Here is a 15,136-nt window from a genome sequence, read left to right on the forward strand (position 1 = left end):
CTCAGGTGTTAGGGGCATGTGCAGGACAGAGCATGTTCCAGCACTTGGTGAGCGTATAGTACAGAACTAATCCTGGATAGGAGGCCAGTCTGTAATAAGATGGTCATGCTCAATACAGTAGTTTGAAGGATCACCAGTTCACCTACAGCATACCTTTGGTACAGCGGAAGAAAGTGACGCACCTAGTGGAAGCTCACATGGCTACAGGGTGACATGTAGGCTCCCCACAGAAAGCACCCAGATGGAAACTGAACCAGGGAGCAAAGAGCTATAAGGCAGCAATGCTAACTGTTGCACCACTCTGCTACTCCTGAATGCAGTAGCAATGCTGACTTCAGAAAACTGATTTTTGTTGTTAAAAATCAATAGACAGCTCTCTTCTGGTGTTCACTTTTTTCTTTTAAGCATGCAGACTACAATCATTGTGGCTATTAAATAAATTGTCTGTTGAAGAATTAGAAAAAAAGTGCTTTTATATCACAGCTCCTGCTCTAAACAGTTATCATGCTAAGTATATTGCAAGTGCATCATAATCTGATAACTGTAGAACAGAACAACAGTTTTATTAGCAAAACATAATTATCATACATTTCTCTCAATTGTGAAAACTAAATTACCTGGATTGAATCACTGTTTCTATAGCTGTTTCACTTTCCCCATACTATATAATTGTATGATCCCTCCACCCCTTGACTAGGCTCTTAATAGCAGCTTGATTGCCCTAAGAGGTGTATCACAAACAAAAATACAGGGTATAAACAACAGGACGTCTATGGACTGACTAAAGCCCTATTCCTTTTCTCTGTCTCCTACCGACTATTAAAGTGTGGCCTATGCCTGCAGAGCTGGATCCAACAGAAAGCAACATAGGCAGCCACCTAGGGCACCATGAAGGCTAGTGGCACAAAAATGGGAAAAATTAAAATATATATGTTTTAGTTCTGCAATATTTATTTATTTACTTTTTTGGAATTTTGATTACGATCCAATGATTCTGAACTGTTGCATGCACTGCGCATGGCTCAATGTGCTCACAACATCACATTTTCATGGGCATTGATGGTTGGCATGGCTTCTTCCACTCTGTTAGGAGTGTGGGGGCACATTTCTAGCAGAGTTGTTTTTTTTCCTCCCCCAGGCATCAGACTAAGCACCACTAAGAGGGTGCATTGGTCTGCCTCCCCCGTCCTGACTGACTTAATAGTTTAGTCTGCTCAGCAGCAGGTCGCAGGTGCAGTAGCAGGTTTAACAGTCTATTAAACCATGCTTTTTTATTTTACTGTTACTGTGAATCATCATAGAGGAACAGAGCTGTAAGTAAATAATTACTTAATTTATTTATTTATTTGTCTATCAGCATTTGTTGACCAGGAAAGTCCACTGGGCAAAAAATACATTTTCAGTGGAGGTCCGGGGAGAAAAGCTCCATAGTTAAACAAACAACAAAAAGTAAAAATATTATTCAGTTAAAAAATACAGATCTGGGGAGAAAGGCTCCACAGTTAAAACAAACTAATATCACAGAGCAACATAATTGCAAACATATGTTATACAAATTAATATTCAAGCATCATATCACAGGTAAACTATATCATAGAAAATAGGAACATAGTAATGGACAAATAATAAAGTATTTCCAGTCAATGGAGTAGATTGAAAATCAGAGGTGTTAGAAAGGCAGGATTCTTGTTGAAGTAAATTACGGGATTAAGGGGGCTTGCACTGTATTTCACATGTACAGGCTGGATTTTGTAAAAAGTAAGTTTTTAGTGCAGCTTTAAAGGACTTCAGGGAGTCTAGTTGGGTAATGGAAGAGGGGTGGGTATTCCATAGTTTGGCTATGTTGTAGGAATACAGGCATTGTCCTGCTCTCTTGTTGGGTTTAGCTACACTTAGAAGAGTTCTCTCTGAAGAGCGGAGGGATTAAGTAGAGGTATATGTATGCAAGATGGATTGGAGAGCTGGGCAGCTATCGTGTTGGAAAAGTAATTTATGGGCAGTAGTTAGTTGAGTAAACTGGAGATAGAGGTGAAATTCTAGGATAGGTTTGAGAGAGCATTGCAGTGGTGTGAACGTTTAGACAAGTAAGATGCGAATTTTGCTATCATATAATAGCATTGTTGTAACTTATTACTGAGGGATGTATGGAGGTTGGTGAAAATGGGGCTCCCGTAAGTAAGGGATGGAATAAGCAGAGTGTTAGCTAATTTGATCCTAGTTTATCAAGGTAAAGTTTGTGTCTGTATAATTTGCCCAGTTTGAAGTGGGTTTTCTTTACTGTGTTGAGTATGTGTTGTTCAAAGGAGAGTTTATTGTCAATAGTAATTCTTAGAAGTTTTGCGGATTGTGCCTGTTTGATTTCAGTTTTGTTATGGGAGAAAATTTTGACTTCTGTATTTGCAGGTTTTGATGAGATTAACAACAGTTTAGTTTTTTTTTGGGGGGTTAAGCATTAGTTGAAAGTCATTTAGTCAAGTTTCTATAGAGGAGAAGGCATCTTGGGTGATTTTCCGGAGGTTAGAGAAATTATTGGAGGATGAGATGATAGTGGAAATAAAGATATTAGTAACTTGCAATGACACAGTTGCTGCTCTATAGTTTCCTGTTGTTTATCTGTTTGTAAATTGTGCTAAAGTAATAAATTGAAACGTTGTGGAGGACACATAAATGAATTCATAATTTGGTGAATTAGTGGCCATTTCAGACATTCAGTCTGTGCCAAGACTAAGAACACACATTATTAATGCATTGGCAGTTAGCCATAAAAACAGTAGTGTTCATTTCTTGGAGACTCAGTGAATGTTTGGTTGAATGCTGTTCTGTACTCTAACAAGTAGCTTTTTGGTGATAATTTAGAAAACGCATTGCGAAAGACATTTGAAGGTTCAGGAATAATACCGAGTAAACAGTTTCATATAAATGATTAAAGCTGACTTTTTGAAGAAACAGTAGTCTGAAACAGTGGTAAAATCAAAGAATGAATATCATAGAAAACAAATCTTTTCCTGAGTCAGGGAAAAATAAGCCCTTGGTCATGTAAGACTGATGTCCCTCTCACCAGGCTAAACAGGGAGAAGGTTACTGTCAGCTGCCTGTCGGGTTCCAGGATCCGCCACATAACCCACGCACTCAGGTCACTCCACAACAAGTACAAATATGACTCTGCCATAGTCCATGTTGGTGTGAATGACCTGAGATGTACCTCCCTGGACTACATGAAAAGAGACACGGAAGAGCTCTCCGATCTTGTAGCTCAGGCAGGTATGACCCTAGCTCTGAGTAGCATTCTGCCATCGCCCAGAGTGATACCGCTGCACAAGGACAAAATGATTGACTTCAACAATTGGCTAAACTTCTGGTGTCAATCTAAGGGGATCCAGTATCTGTCTAACTGGGATGACATGGTCAACAGACCACGATGCTTTGCCACAGATGGCCTGCACCTGTCACCCCTGGGATTCCGGATACTGGCTAAGGGTCTTGCCTCCCCTATAGTGCCTTTTTTTAGGCAAGGTTCAAATGACAAATTCACCACTGTAACAGGAACAGGCAAGCAAAAACTGAGGGTAATGCTACTCAATGCTAGAAGTCTAAATCTCAAAATGCACTCACTCGAAGCACTCCTTAAAATGGAGAACATTGATATTTGTGCAGTGACTGAGACCTGGTTCAAGGCTCTAGAGAGCACCCATGCATTACCAGGCTATAACTCATACCACACTTTTTGGCCATCTAACCTGGACCAGAACACCAAAGGCGGAAGTGTGTCCATATTCATTAAGGATAGCCACACCTCCACGCTAGCTGTGCAGCATAATGCATCAGAGGTTATCCAAGTGCAACTAACTCTGGGCAAAACTGCAATCCAAATTGTAGCTTGCTACAGATCCCCCACCATGCCCCAGGATTCCCAATATTCTTTTCTTGATATACTGGAAAATATTAGGGTTCAACCAAACACCTGAATAATGGGCGATTTCAACTACCCGACCATTAACTGGGAAAACTACTCGTGTAACAAGTCCTTTCCTCAACACTTTCTGGAATTCATAAATTCCAGTGCCCTGGATCAACTTATCCACACCCCCACCAGGGGCAACAATATCCTAGACCTAGTCATTACCAACATGAGTGACCGGTGTTCCACACCTGAAGTCAACTCCTCATTGGTCAGATCCGACCAAAAGCTAATCACCCTAGATATCCGCATCCTGCCCCCACCCACCATTAAGGAAACCACGGTAAAAAATTTCTCCAAAGCCAACTTCATGCTTCTTAAGAGAGAAGTGGCGAACTTCATGACACCCATGCAGATGGACAATACAGTTACGACTGCTGAATCCTACACAAATCCACTCTATAAGTACTTGTATGAGTGCATGGATCGTGCCATCCCAAACCAGAACCAAGACGCTATCCTCCAAAAAAAGGAAGCCAATCTGGTGGTCCCCTGCCATAAACAAACTCTACAACAGAAGGAAGAAACTGTTGCAAAAGAGAGTAGAGGAGCTCCCTGGTCAGCCTCAGTAAGAAGATGAGATCCCTTATAAGATCCTCCAAAGCTAGCTACAAAAACAAAATTGCCACTGATTCTAAGGGCAACCACAAAGCATTCTATAGCTATGTCAAAAATCTCAATGGCAACACCCAGATCTGCTCTGAGTTACAGCACAACGGCATAAAAATTACATAATCAACTGATATTGCCAACATCCTGGCAGATAGGTTCAGTGCTAACTTTACCCCCCTCTCACCCCCTAAAGGGCCCATATCTATACAGGAAGAATGGAGAGTTCCTGTAATCACATCTATGCAGGTAAAAGCTGCACTCTCTAAAACCAAAAACACAGCATCCATGGGACTGGACAACATTCCAGGCTGTGTTTTACATGGACTTCAGAACAAACTGGCCCCCCACCTAAGCACCATGTTCAATCATAGTCTCACATCAGGCTTTGTGCCCACTGAGTGGAGCACAGCAACAGTTATACCACTCCACAAAGGGGGAGCCACCACTGATCCTGGGAACTATTGCCCTATTAGCCTGACGAGCCTGGTCTGTAAGGCCATGGAAGGTATCATCATGGAACTCATAAACAAAGACATTGGTAACCTCCAAACTCTGGACCCCATCCAGTTCATGTTTGTGAAAGGCAGATCATGCCTTCTGAACCTGATCGACTTCCTTAAGGCAGTCACCAAAGCCGTAGACGAGTGTAAGGTTGTTCACACAGCCTTTCTTGACCTCGCCAAGGCTTTTGACACCATCCCCCAGTCTGGAATTATAGCTAAACTCACTAAACTAGGTATAAATCCCTATGTCACAAGATGGGTTGCCAACTGGCTCACTGACAGAACCCATTGCAGACTCCAAGTCTGACTTCAAACCAGTGACAAGTGGAGTACCACAGTGTTCAGACCTGGGACCTCTCCTGTTTTGTATCTACTTCTCTGAAGTACAGGCTAACACAAAATACCTCTAGCTAATGAAGTTCGCAGATGACTGCAAACTAGGAGCCATAGTCGAGTCCCCAAATGATGCGGACATCCTACAGAAGGGCCTCACTGAGACAGATGCCTGGTGTCAGAGGCATGGCCTCAAGCTCAATGCCAAAAAGTGCATTGTCATCCCCTTTGGTAAAAACTCTGTACCCATGAACTACCACATAAATGGCAGTCTACTTAATGCCAAATGTGTGATAAGAGACCTTGGGACCTGGGTGGACAGTAGTCTCTCCTTTGATAATCACATTGCCACAGTAGTCAGGAAATCCTTCTATGTGGCACACCACATCGCAAAAAGGTTCTCATCCAGGAAAAAAAGAGGTCATTGTTCCCCTCTACTCAGCACTCATTAGACCCATTATAGAGTACGATGCCCCTTTTGGAATGTACCTCACAAGACATCTGCAGCAGCTGGAAAGGCCACAGAAGTACCTCACAAAGAGTATTACTGGCCTCAAACAGATGCCCTACACTGACCATCTCAAAATGTCCAGCTTTACTCTGTAGCATATCGCCTACTCAGAGGAGATCTCTGACTAACATATAAAGCTATGTTAAACCCAGAGCTGTTGGACATGAAACACCTAAAGAAATCCCAATCCCTCCGAGCTACACGCTCTATGGACCTAAACCTTGTCACCACAATAAACAGGACATGCTGCAGGGATAGATTCCTGTCCTAGAGACTTCCTATACTCTGGAACAAGCTACCCATCTATGTCAAGAAAGTTCCTCATTAGCACTCTTCAAGAAAAATCTTGATGAGTGGATGGGAAATAGGAAATACACCCCTGGGATCACTTCTGTGGCACTGCTCAACAGGGGCACATGAAATTAACTTTCTTGGGAGGTGTAAGCCAGGGAACCTTGTTGGCTAGGCTTACTTAGGGCCTTGGGCCGATAGCCTAGTACCTATCTATGAACCTATGAACCTATTTGTGGCTTAGCCATTTGATAAAACAGTAGGCCAACATAGCTGTCCTGCTACCATCAAAATCTATGTTTTTATGAAAGCTTTATGCAGCACATGTTCACCTTAACCTAGGGCAGGAAGAAAGGAAATACTGTAGGTAGAATGTAATGTGGCAGTTACTGATATTTAAATGTGTCTTAATGCTAACTGTAAATTAAGTAATATAGTCAAAAAAATAACATTGTGTACTAAAACAAGTACTTCAGCGTTAAATGTCAGACATGAAGTATGAGACCATTTGCCCTGAACAAGAAGATTTTGAAAATGGATCCCCTAGTCATAGTCCAAAGAGTTCTGCCCTAGAACAGTCTTGGAATCAATAAGTGACAGAAATTCTTTCTTACAGACAGGTGGAGAGGAATTATTGTCTTTAGGGCTTCTTAAGAGTTCATTCTGATCTCATATGGAACTCTGTGTAAGAAACTGGAAGAATGGAAGTTAACATGTTAACCAGGGTCCTTAGGTATTGTTTTGACATAATGGCTTACCGCTGATAGAAATCTGTCATGGTCTATGTTGAATTCATGAACATGTGTAATTTCTAGAAACCCTACTGCATAACCTTGAAGTCCTGTTTATAATGCTCATCACACCTCTTAACTGTCCAAAATTTTTGACTCACATTTTTGGTCTATTCCACATACAGTTTTTGGTTTTCTGACAAATCACTGGGATGATCTGAGGATTGAAGCCACTAAATAGTGACATACATTTGAGTTTCAGACTTCAAATTCTTCAGAAAATGTATGTTAACAAAAAGCCTGCTACTCTAGCACCTTTCTAAGTTTCTAAGAGCAATATTTAAAATCTGTCCCGACTTTTTGGGTCTCTGCCCCCCAATTTTGTCAAGCTTTGTCCAAATTTCTTGCACTAACAGGTTGTGAGGTGTGATGCTCATTTGTATATGGTTATTTGTTGCTAAGAAAATCAGTGCCACTAAAGACTGTAACCCAGGGGTATTTGAGAAAGTGGGCAGTGGAGAAGGACATAATGTAGTCACTTGGAAGATTTCTGTTTTTATTTTGTCTTTCCCCCGATCCTGAAGTAACTGATGATTGTCCTCCTTTGGATGAGATGCCTAGTAACTTTGAACCTGTTTTCAGTTTGCTATCCATTCCCTATTGCAATATTACCAGCTTAACGATTTTTTTTAATGTAACCTAGGCAATTCATTCTTCAAGGGCAGCAGGCACTGAATTTGTAGATGAAACACTGAAATATTAAGTTGTTTGCAAGCAACCTCTTCATTAGTTACAGATCTCTCGAATGTGGAGTTATTCAGATGGCTTTTACTTCTGCAGAGATTGTGCATATTGACTGATATTGGTGGATTGTAATGACAGAAGTTTGAGTGGCCTTGTATGGTTCAAATGTTCTGAACTGGGCAGTTTTGTCCTTATTGGCTCATATGTTTTGTTGGGTTCCCTTTAGAATCTCAAAAAACTGAAATACCAAATTTCAGTTTTCCGAGATTCTAATCCCAAATGCTCGGAATCACGAAATACCAGAAGCGCGAAATTAAAAATCCCAAAGTTCGGAGCTTCTGGTGTTGCGGAGTATGAATGGATGTAAGTGCAGGTAAGTTTGTATGAGTGTGTAGGTTATGTGCTGTAGTGCATGTTAGTGTGTGTTTTGGTTGTGATGTGTGTGTGCAAGGGGCTGTGAAATGTGTGGGTGTGAGTTGCCTTTGTGTGTGTGATTGTGCGGTCTCGGAGTTAGAATATATAAGTAGGGCGGGTGGGGGGCGCAGCCCCCCACATGGGAGGTGTACACGGGTGAAGCCCTCCTGCTTGTTTCTAGTGTAGGTTAGTTTTGTTTGTGTGTGGGGGGCAGTTGTGTGTATGTGAGTGTGTGTATGTGTCTGGAGTTTGAATTTCGCGGTTATGGGCATTCGGGATTGTTTTGTTTCGGGTTTATGATCTCGATATTCTGAAATTCGGTATTTCAGAGTTTTGGGATTATAAAGTGAACCCATTTTGTTTCATTGCTTACTAGAAAAATGTTCAAAACTATACATTTAAAACATGTTCTAACAAGTGGTGCTGTGCTGTACAATCAGGAAGGTGAATCAAAGAACTCTTGCATGTTTACATTGTCCTAAAAATCTGTGCAAGATACCCAAAGACCAACTTAATCTGCCACTGGCCAGATGCATTTTCTTTGAATGTAGGTTTCAATGCTGTTTCAGTGAATGTGAGCTTCAAAGGCAGAGATTTTTTTTAATGCTAAGTCTGTTTTCATTGTGAGACTCTATTGTTTTGTTTAGCAAATGCCTATCAGTGTTTTTGCTATAAAATTTGACATAAAAGTTTTAAATTAAATCCAACTATCTATAATCATTGTAGAAGTAAAGCAGGAAACAGTATGCACACCAAGTTTTGAACAGTGTTTATGGTAACTGGGGAGAAATAGCCTAGTAATGGCACACTGGAATGGCTACATGGTGGGGTATGTGGTCCAAGTAAGGGGGGCCCCGATTCATTACCCTTCCTAGGGACCCATTTGACCTTGATCCAGCTCTGTATGCCTGACCTACAAGGCACTCATAAATCCAGCCCTGATGGAGCTGCTAAACATCGGCAAGTCAAACAGCATGAGGGTCACACAATCTAGGGATTTAAATTAGTCAGCAACCAAACAAAACAAATTGGAGAAACAGAAATGTATTTCAGAGTTTGCCCCTTCTTTGGAAAAGGATTCCTATTCATATTAAGCAGACCCCTCCCCTGGTTCTCTTTACATGCAGTTTGGACCAATGGATGGGGAATTGCATATTCACACCTGGGGTAGTGCCTATGTCCCTTATGGACAGGGGCAGCTTGTAAGACACTCAATGCACAGGCACAAATCCATGCCATCCTCTTGCTCCTAGGGGTCATATATTGGGTAAAATTGGGTTATATTGGCTAGGCTTCTAAGGGCCCTTAATCCATTAGCCTAGTAATCTCTTATGAAGCTATTAACCTATGAACCCCCACCAGTGGTATGATAATGCACATGCACATTTTCTGTGGCTGCTTTGTAGTTGTTACACTACAGTCACTGAAACCATACAAGCATTATGATTTAGCTACTGTCACTTAAGCTGATATACATATATGCATGTGTGTGTATGTGTATGTATATAAATATATATATATATATATATATATATATATATATATATATATATATATACAAGTCTGTGTGTATGTGTGTGTATATTGAAAGAGAGAGAGCTTGCTGTCTGGATTCCCTCATTGTCACTTTTATTCATTTATTTTGTTTTTCATGTTTTCTTAGGTCATGCACTCATATATACTAATTAAGCTACTTACTATTCTTCTGGCTTAAGTGTATTTGTGCTACTAATTTACCTAATAGTATATTATTTTTGTAATGAAGTAAACCAAATTGTTTCTGATAGTTATCACTGTAAACATTTGTGAAACTTATTGCACAGAACTCATATGAGTATTGCAGTGTAGCAAAAGAGTGTTTGTGTTGTAGTTTGAAGTGTCATAGTTCAGATGTGATTACAATTAAGGAAATGCCCCGTCTGACTGCTGTGTTACTACATCAGGTAACACTAAGGGAATGTACCCAGTATTACGTCTAAATTACCATCACCATAAAAATGTTAACAGTTTAATCTGGTTCAGTGTCAGGGATAATTCACTAGTATTCCAGTACCACCTCGTTAAGACTCAAAACAGGTGTACCGTTGTTCTAGGCTACTTACCCTTATGAACAAACAACGAAGACAAAGAGTAGAAATGTTGTCTGTAAACAAATAATATAATAAAGCAGCCAAAAAGTACTTTTTGAACAGATCAGGAAAGTTTTGCAATGCATGGAGCATGGCGATCGCAGTCTGAAAATTGGAAAAAGACAAATCAGTTAAGTGTTAGAGTGTTGCGAGACCTAACCTTAACAATTGGTAAGACATCCCTGCTTAAGTTGTTAAGGCTGGGTCTAGAGCTAGGCACTAAAAATCTGCCAGTATTGCCCAGCAAATAGCAGCAGAATAAAAAACAGCTTTGTTTCTGCCTGTTGTCCATACAAATAACATGTCCCTAACTTCGTCTTGTAAACTTAGAAAGCAGCTAGAACAACAGAATATGCATTCACCTGCATTTTGCTGAAGGATGTGAAGTCTGAAACTCATATGTATGTCATTTATTTAGTTACTTCAATCTCCAGTGGTTTGTTCAAAAAGCAAATATTTTATGAGGAACACACCAAATATATGAGGCAAGAATATGGACATCTGAGAGCCATTACAAGCTGAGTATAAACATAAGTGACTGTGTTACACTCCTTTCTGACAACACTTGCTAAAATGCTTTATGGCTTTGAAAACCAGCCAAATATGTAGTGATTTTGTTTCTTGTTTACTGTAACTAGTGGCTCATGGAGCAGGTAAAGTTCCATGCATTACAAAAAATTATGACTGGATGTCTAATAATAACCTTTAAGTACGTGCTCTCAACATGGATGCCAAGATGTACCTCTAATTTCTTGGCATTCATGTCAAAAACACATAATAAGCAGGTTATGATCAGTGACTCACTCAGAATCTTCTATAGGAAAGATAAAGTTTGCAGTGAGAGCCAGACTGATATTCAAAACACTAGTGAGCAACACTCATTTGTATAACCAATACCAGTTTCCTTGCATTTTTCTTTACTGTAGGAATAAAAAAATAAACTGAAAATGTTGACCTGTCTCACACTATATTTCAGGTCATTTGCTAATTTCATTTGAATTTTATTAATGTCTTACTTTTTGTATATTGCTAATATTATCCTCTTATTTTTGTGATTGTTTGTATTATGTGAAATTATATTAGTGTTTTTCTGGAGCGTTTCTACCCTGGCCTCCACTGAAACTGGGCTTTCGGTCCAGCAAGACTTTCCCAATAAACACACAATAAAATAGTGTGCAACCAGCTGGCTTTTTGCCAGAAGAACAAATCACCTCTATACTGGTGATTTCTCCTTCTTCTGTAATAGTGAAACCCCAGAGATGGGCTGTATAGGTAGCAGGGGTGTGAGGGCATCAGTGGGAACAGTCAAATGCTGGCAGAAGATAAGGGTGATGTGCATTGCTAGAGAGCTTTGAGTGATGGTGGTGGCAAATTGTGATCATAAGACCTACCAGGCAAGTAAACTGTCCCTGATTTCAAATCCCATGCCTGAATTTACCTTATGTTCTTTGTAAATTCCTTGTGCAAATATTTTTTCATAGCATATTAGTGAGGATTACAGTTATTATTGTGTGTACACTTTTCCTGCAATTTTACTTCTCAGATGACCAGAATTTTGCAGAACGTCCTGATTTTGTCTTTTTTTTACCTGTCTCTCATATTATTATTTTTTTTTTACTTTTTCGGAAATTGCTGAGGAATGCAGTCAGTCAGTAATACCCTGCATCACTTTCATACTTCTTATTGTTTAAAAAATGCATAGTGATGCAAAGCTTATTGTTCTATTAACTTTTCTAATGAATTTAAGGATTGCTTAAAAATTGTCCTTGATTTTGGTCCATTGCCTCTCATTAATTCTAGCTATGGTCAGAATTCGTGAGTTAAAAAGTTAATACGGGTATGCTTGCAAATGAAATCTAGCACATGCATTCAAAATCAGAGTAACTGGAGGCCCAGAAAGTATACCCCTGCCCTTTTTAACATGATGTGGAGAGTTAACAATGGAGTACAAAACCTGTAATTCTAGAGTATATTTTGTGGGGCTTTGCCTTTCATTACATTTTAGGTTTGTCCCAGATTCGTGTACAAACAGGTTAAAAGGTTTTTTTTTATCAATCAGGCGAAGTATATGCAGTAAAATAGATTTAACTGCTGATTGGTGTGGATGGCAGCTATTTGTGGATGAAAGTAACTTACCCTTTGTCATTTACTTAATTAACCATTTGGCTCTGAAGACTAGAGTTCATTTGGAATTCTTGCCATTACTGTTTGTGTGAAACAAAAATTATGCAGTTCTCAAACGTCCCTGATTTCACAGATTACAACTGATGTTGCCTCATATTTTGGTTTGTTTGCCATAAAATGTGTGACTTCTGACAAGTCTCTGATTATTGCAGTTGCTAAATATGAGAGATATTTGAGTTCCAGATTTCACACCCTGTAGGAAATGTATAAATATGGTGAAACTTACTCAAGCAACTTTCTAAATATATAAAAGCAATATTTAAACTCTGTGTATGATTTGGGATTTTTGTCCTTCATTATTTTTTTATCTTTGTTCCTAACTTGTACCAAGAGGTTAAGAGGTATTATATCACAATCGTATGAAGTATACATCGCAAAGTAGTTATAGCTGTTGAGTGGAGGCTGTTTGTCAATGAAAATAACTGCGTTATTGTTGTTTGCATAGTTAACCACCTGGCTTTACAGCACTAGTGTGCATTTGTATGACTACATTAATTATTACATTCCTAATTGTTTATTTTACCAAATTCAGACATCTGTGGCGTACAGGGGCAACAATGCAGCTATAAGTGATGATTGACACAGCTATCATGATCATTTTAAATGGTCCTTAGACTGGCTTTACAAGATTACTGTTCATTTGTGTAATGCAACTTGGAATACTTTACTGTAGAGATTTTTTTTGCACAATCAAACACAGCTGATTATGACTGGCAAACATTTGTGTTTGAGACATGGAGGGCAGGAAATTCACCTTGAGAGCAAAGCTCAAAAGGTGAATTTTGGTATCATGTCATGAGCACATAGTTATGATCAGTGAGACCAGATTGTAATTCTTTGCAGCACATGGAGCTTTATCTGCTCCACGTGTTACCACTTACAGAAAAACATGTAGGAGAGTGAAGTGTTTGATAGCTTTCAAAACATTTGAAACTTGGTAACACAGTACTGCCAAACAGACATCATGCAGAAATGAAGTATCCCACTAAAGAATGACTGGTTTTAAAAGCTGTTACACTCTGTTCTGCCACACTTTTTTGCTTACAAGAGTGCTGGAGTGAATTATCTAACAGTTTTCTAAGGTGTAATTCATCGGTACAGATGGTGTATTATAATGACAGCAATTTTTATCATCATTTATGGTTTAAAACAACAAAGAAGGTTGATTCAAAGAATATGTGAATTTATGTGTCGGCCAAAACTAAAGTGCATGTATGGGGAGCCAGTAGTTGGAAAACTGTCCAGGGCCCAAAGTATATTTAATCCACCACTAGTTGCAGGTGAACTTGCTTCCCTGACAAAACATATTTTTTCCTAGTTCTTCTCTTACTCCAGGATATTTTCCCATTTGTGAGTTTTCATTCATTTGTGATCACAGCTATGTAAGGCAATCACAAACAAGTCACATACTCTTTGAAGAGCCCTTCAAATCAGGAATTCTGACATTTGATGAAAAGTTTGATTTCCCAGCATGGCTATCTACAGGGGAGAATTTCTCCTTACCCTCCCATCAAGCACTGACTAGGGAGTTAACTATATTAAATCCATGATGTTTTACCTCCTGCATATGCATGTGTGGAGTGGCTTTTTCTTACTTGATAACATTTAATTTGATCACATTTTATCCAGTTAAAATTCTGTTCAATTAAATGATTTTTAAAAACTATATGGGTTCTAGTTTGCAGTACTGATAATAATTTAATTTTGTTCAGGACATAAACTAGTACTTTTCCCTTCAATACCTTTACCAAATATTCTCCCCTGATGTCCACATGACCCTCTTGTCCTTCCAACCCACCTTACTGTGGCACCCTATGTGACAAAGGGAGAAAGTGCCAGCAGAGCTGTCTGGAATTTTGTAAATAATTATATGTCATTTGTTAATATCAACATGATCTATATAAGATGCTTGTGTTACAAATGTATCAGAACCATATGTCATGTGTATATCAAACTGCTGGTACCGAGGTGTGTGTTGAAATGTTTTTTGCAAAGTGCTTGAGATGTATCCGCAGTGTACCCTACTGGTAAAGAACAGAAATGTACTTGCACTATTGCAACTGTTTAGATGTATGTATTTTAACAGTGGAAACTGAGATACAGGATGTTAATCTCAGTCTAGTAAATTTTAGAAATATAGCTGAAATTAAATTACTTTGTAGTCTAGGCTGGAGACAGAGTCTGTGCTGAGAGGCTTTCTGTATTGTCTTGGAAGTGTTTTATTGTTTTATGAATTCCAGCATTTGCCAAATATCTGAGGAAAAGCCCTTGTCTATGTATTTTTACAGGCAGATGCTAAATGCTACCAGCTGCCATCAATGGTTGATTTGGGCCTGAGGACTGGAAGTCAGATGACAGGAAATTATGTAATTCTGCAAGCTGGCCCAGCAATAGTGTTTGAGATATAAATCTGGGAACTCTCTAGAGACACGGCATTCTGTATTCTGTCTTTGACCTGACAACAACTAGAGAAAATCCATTCACCAATCTGCCTTGGTCTGTAAGTAAGTTTCTAGGGAATACTAACTCTCTTAGATATAGTCAGGATTATAGCAAAGCTTAGTTTAGATATTTTTTTCATTTATTTGAGGCTGTCCTGCAATGTTGTTTTTCTGTCACCCCACTATATCTTGGAATAGGCTCCCACTAGAAATCAGCACCCTTACACATCCTAAACAATTTAAGACAGCCACTAAAGAGCACTTTAAAAGTCACTGGTTCTGCCA

At 39.3% G+C, this 15,136-nt stretch overlaps 1 protein-coding gene across 1 annotated transcript in view; it reads left to right on the forward strand.

The window, feature by feature from the left end:
- Positions 1–15,136, forward strand: part of NETO2 (neuropilin and tolloid like 2) — a 1,066,336-nt gene that overhangs the window by 543,770 nt on the left and 507,430 nt on the right. The gene's annotated exons all lie outside the window — the stretch shown is intronic.

Source organism: Protopterus annectens, chromosome 8.part1 (assembly GCF_019279795.1).
Source record: "Protopterus annectens isolate FY-2018-M chromosome 8.part1, PAN1.0, whole genome shotgun sequence".
Classification (NCBI taxonomy): Eukaryota; Metazoa; Chordata; order Ceratodontiformes; family Protopteridae; genus Protopterus; species Protopterus annectens.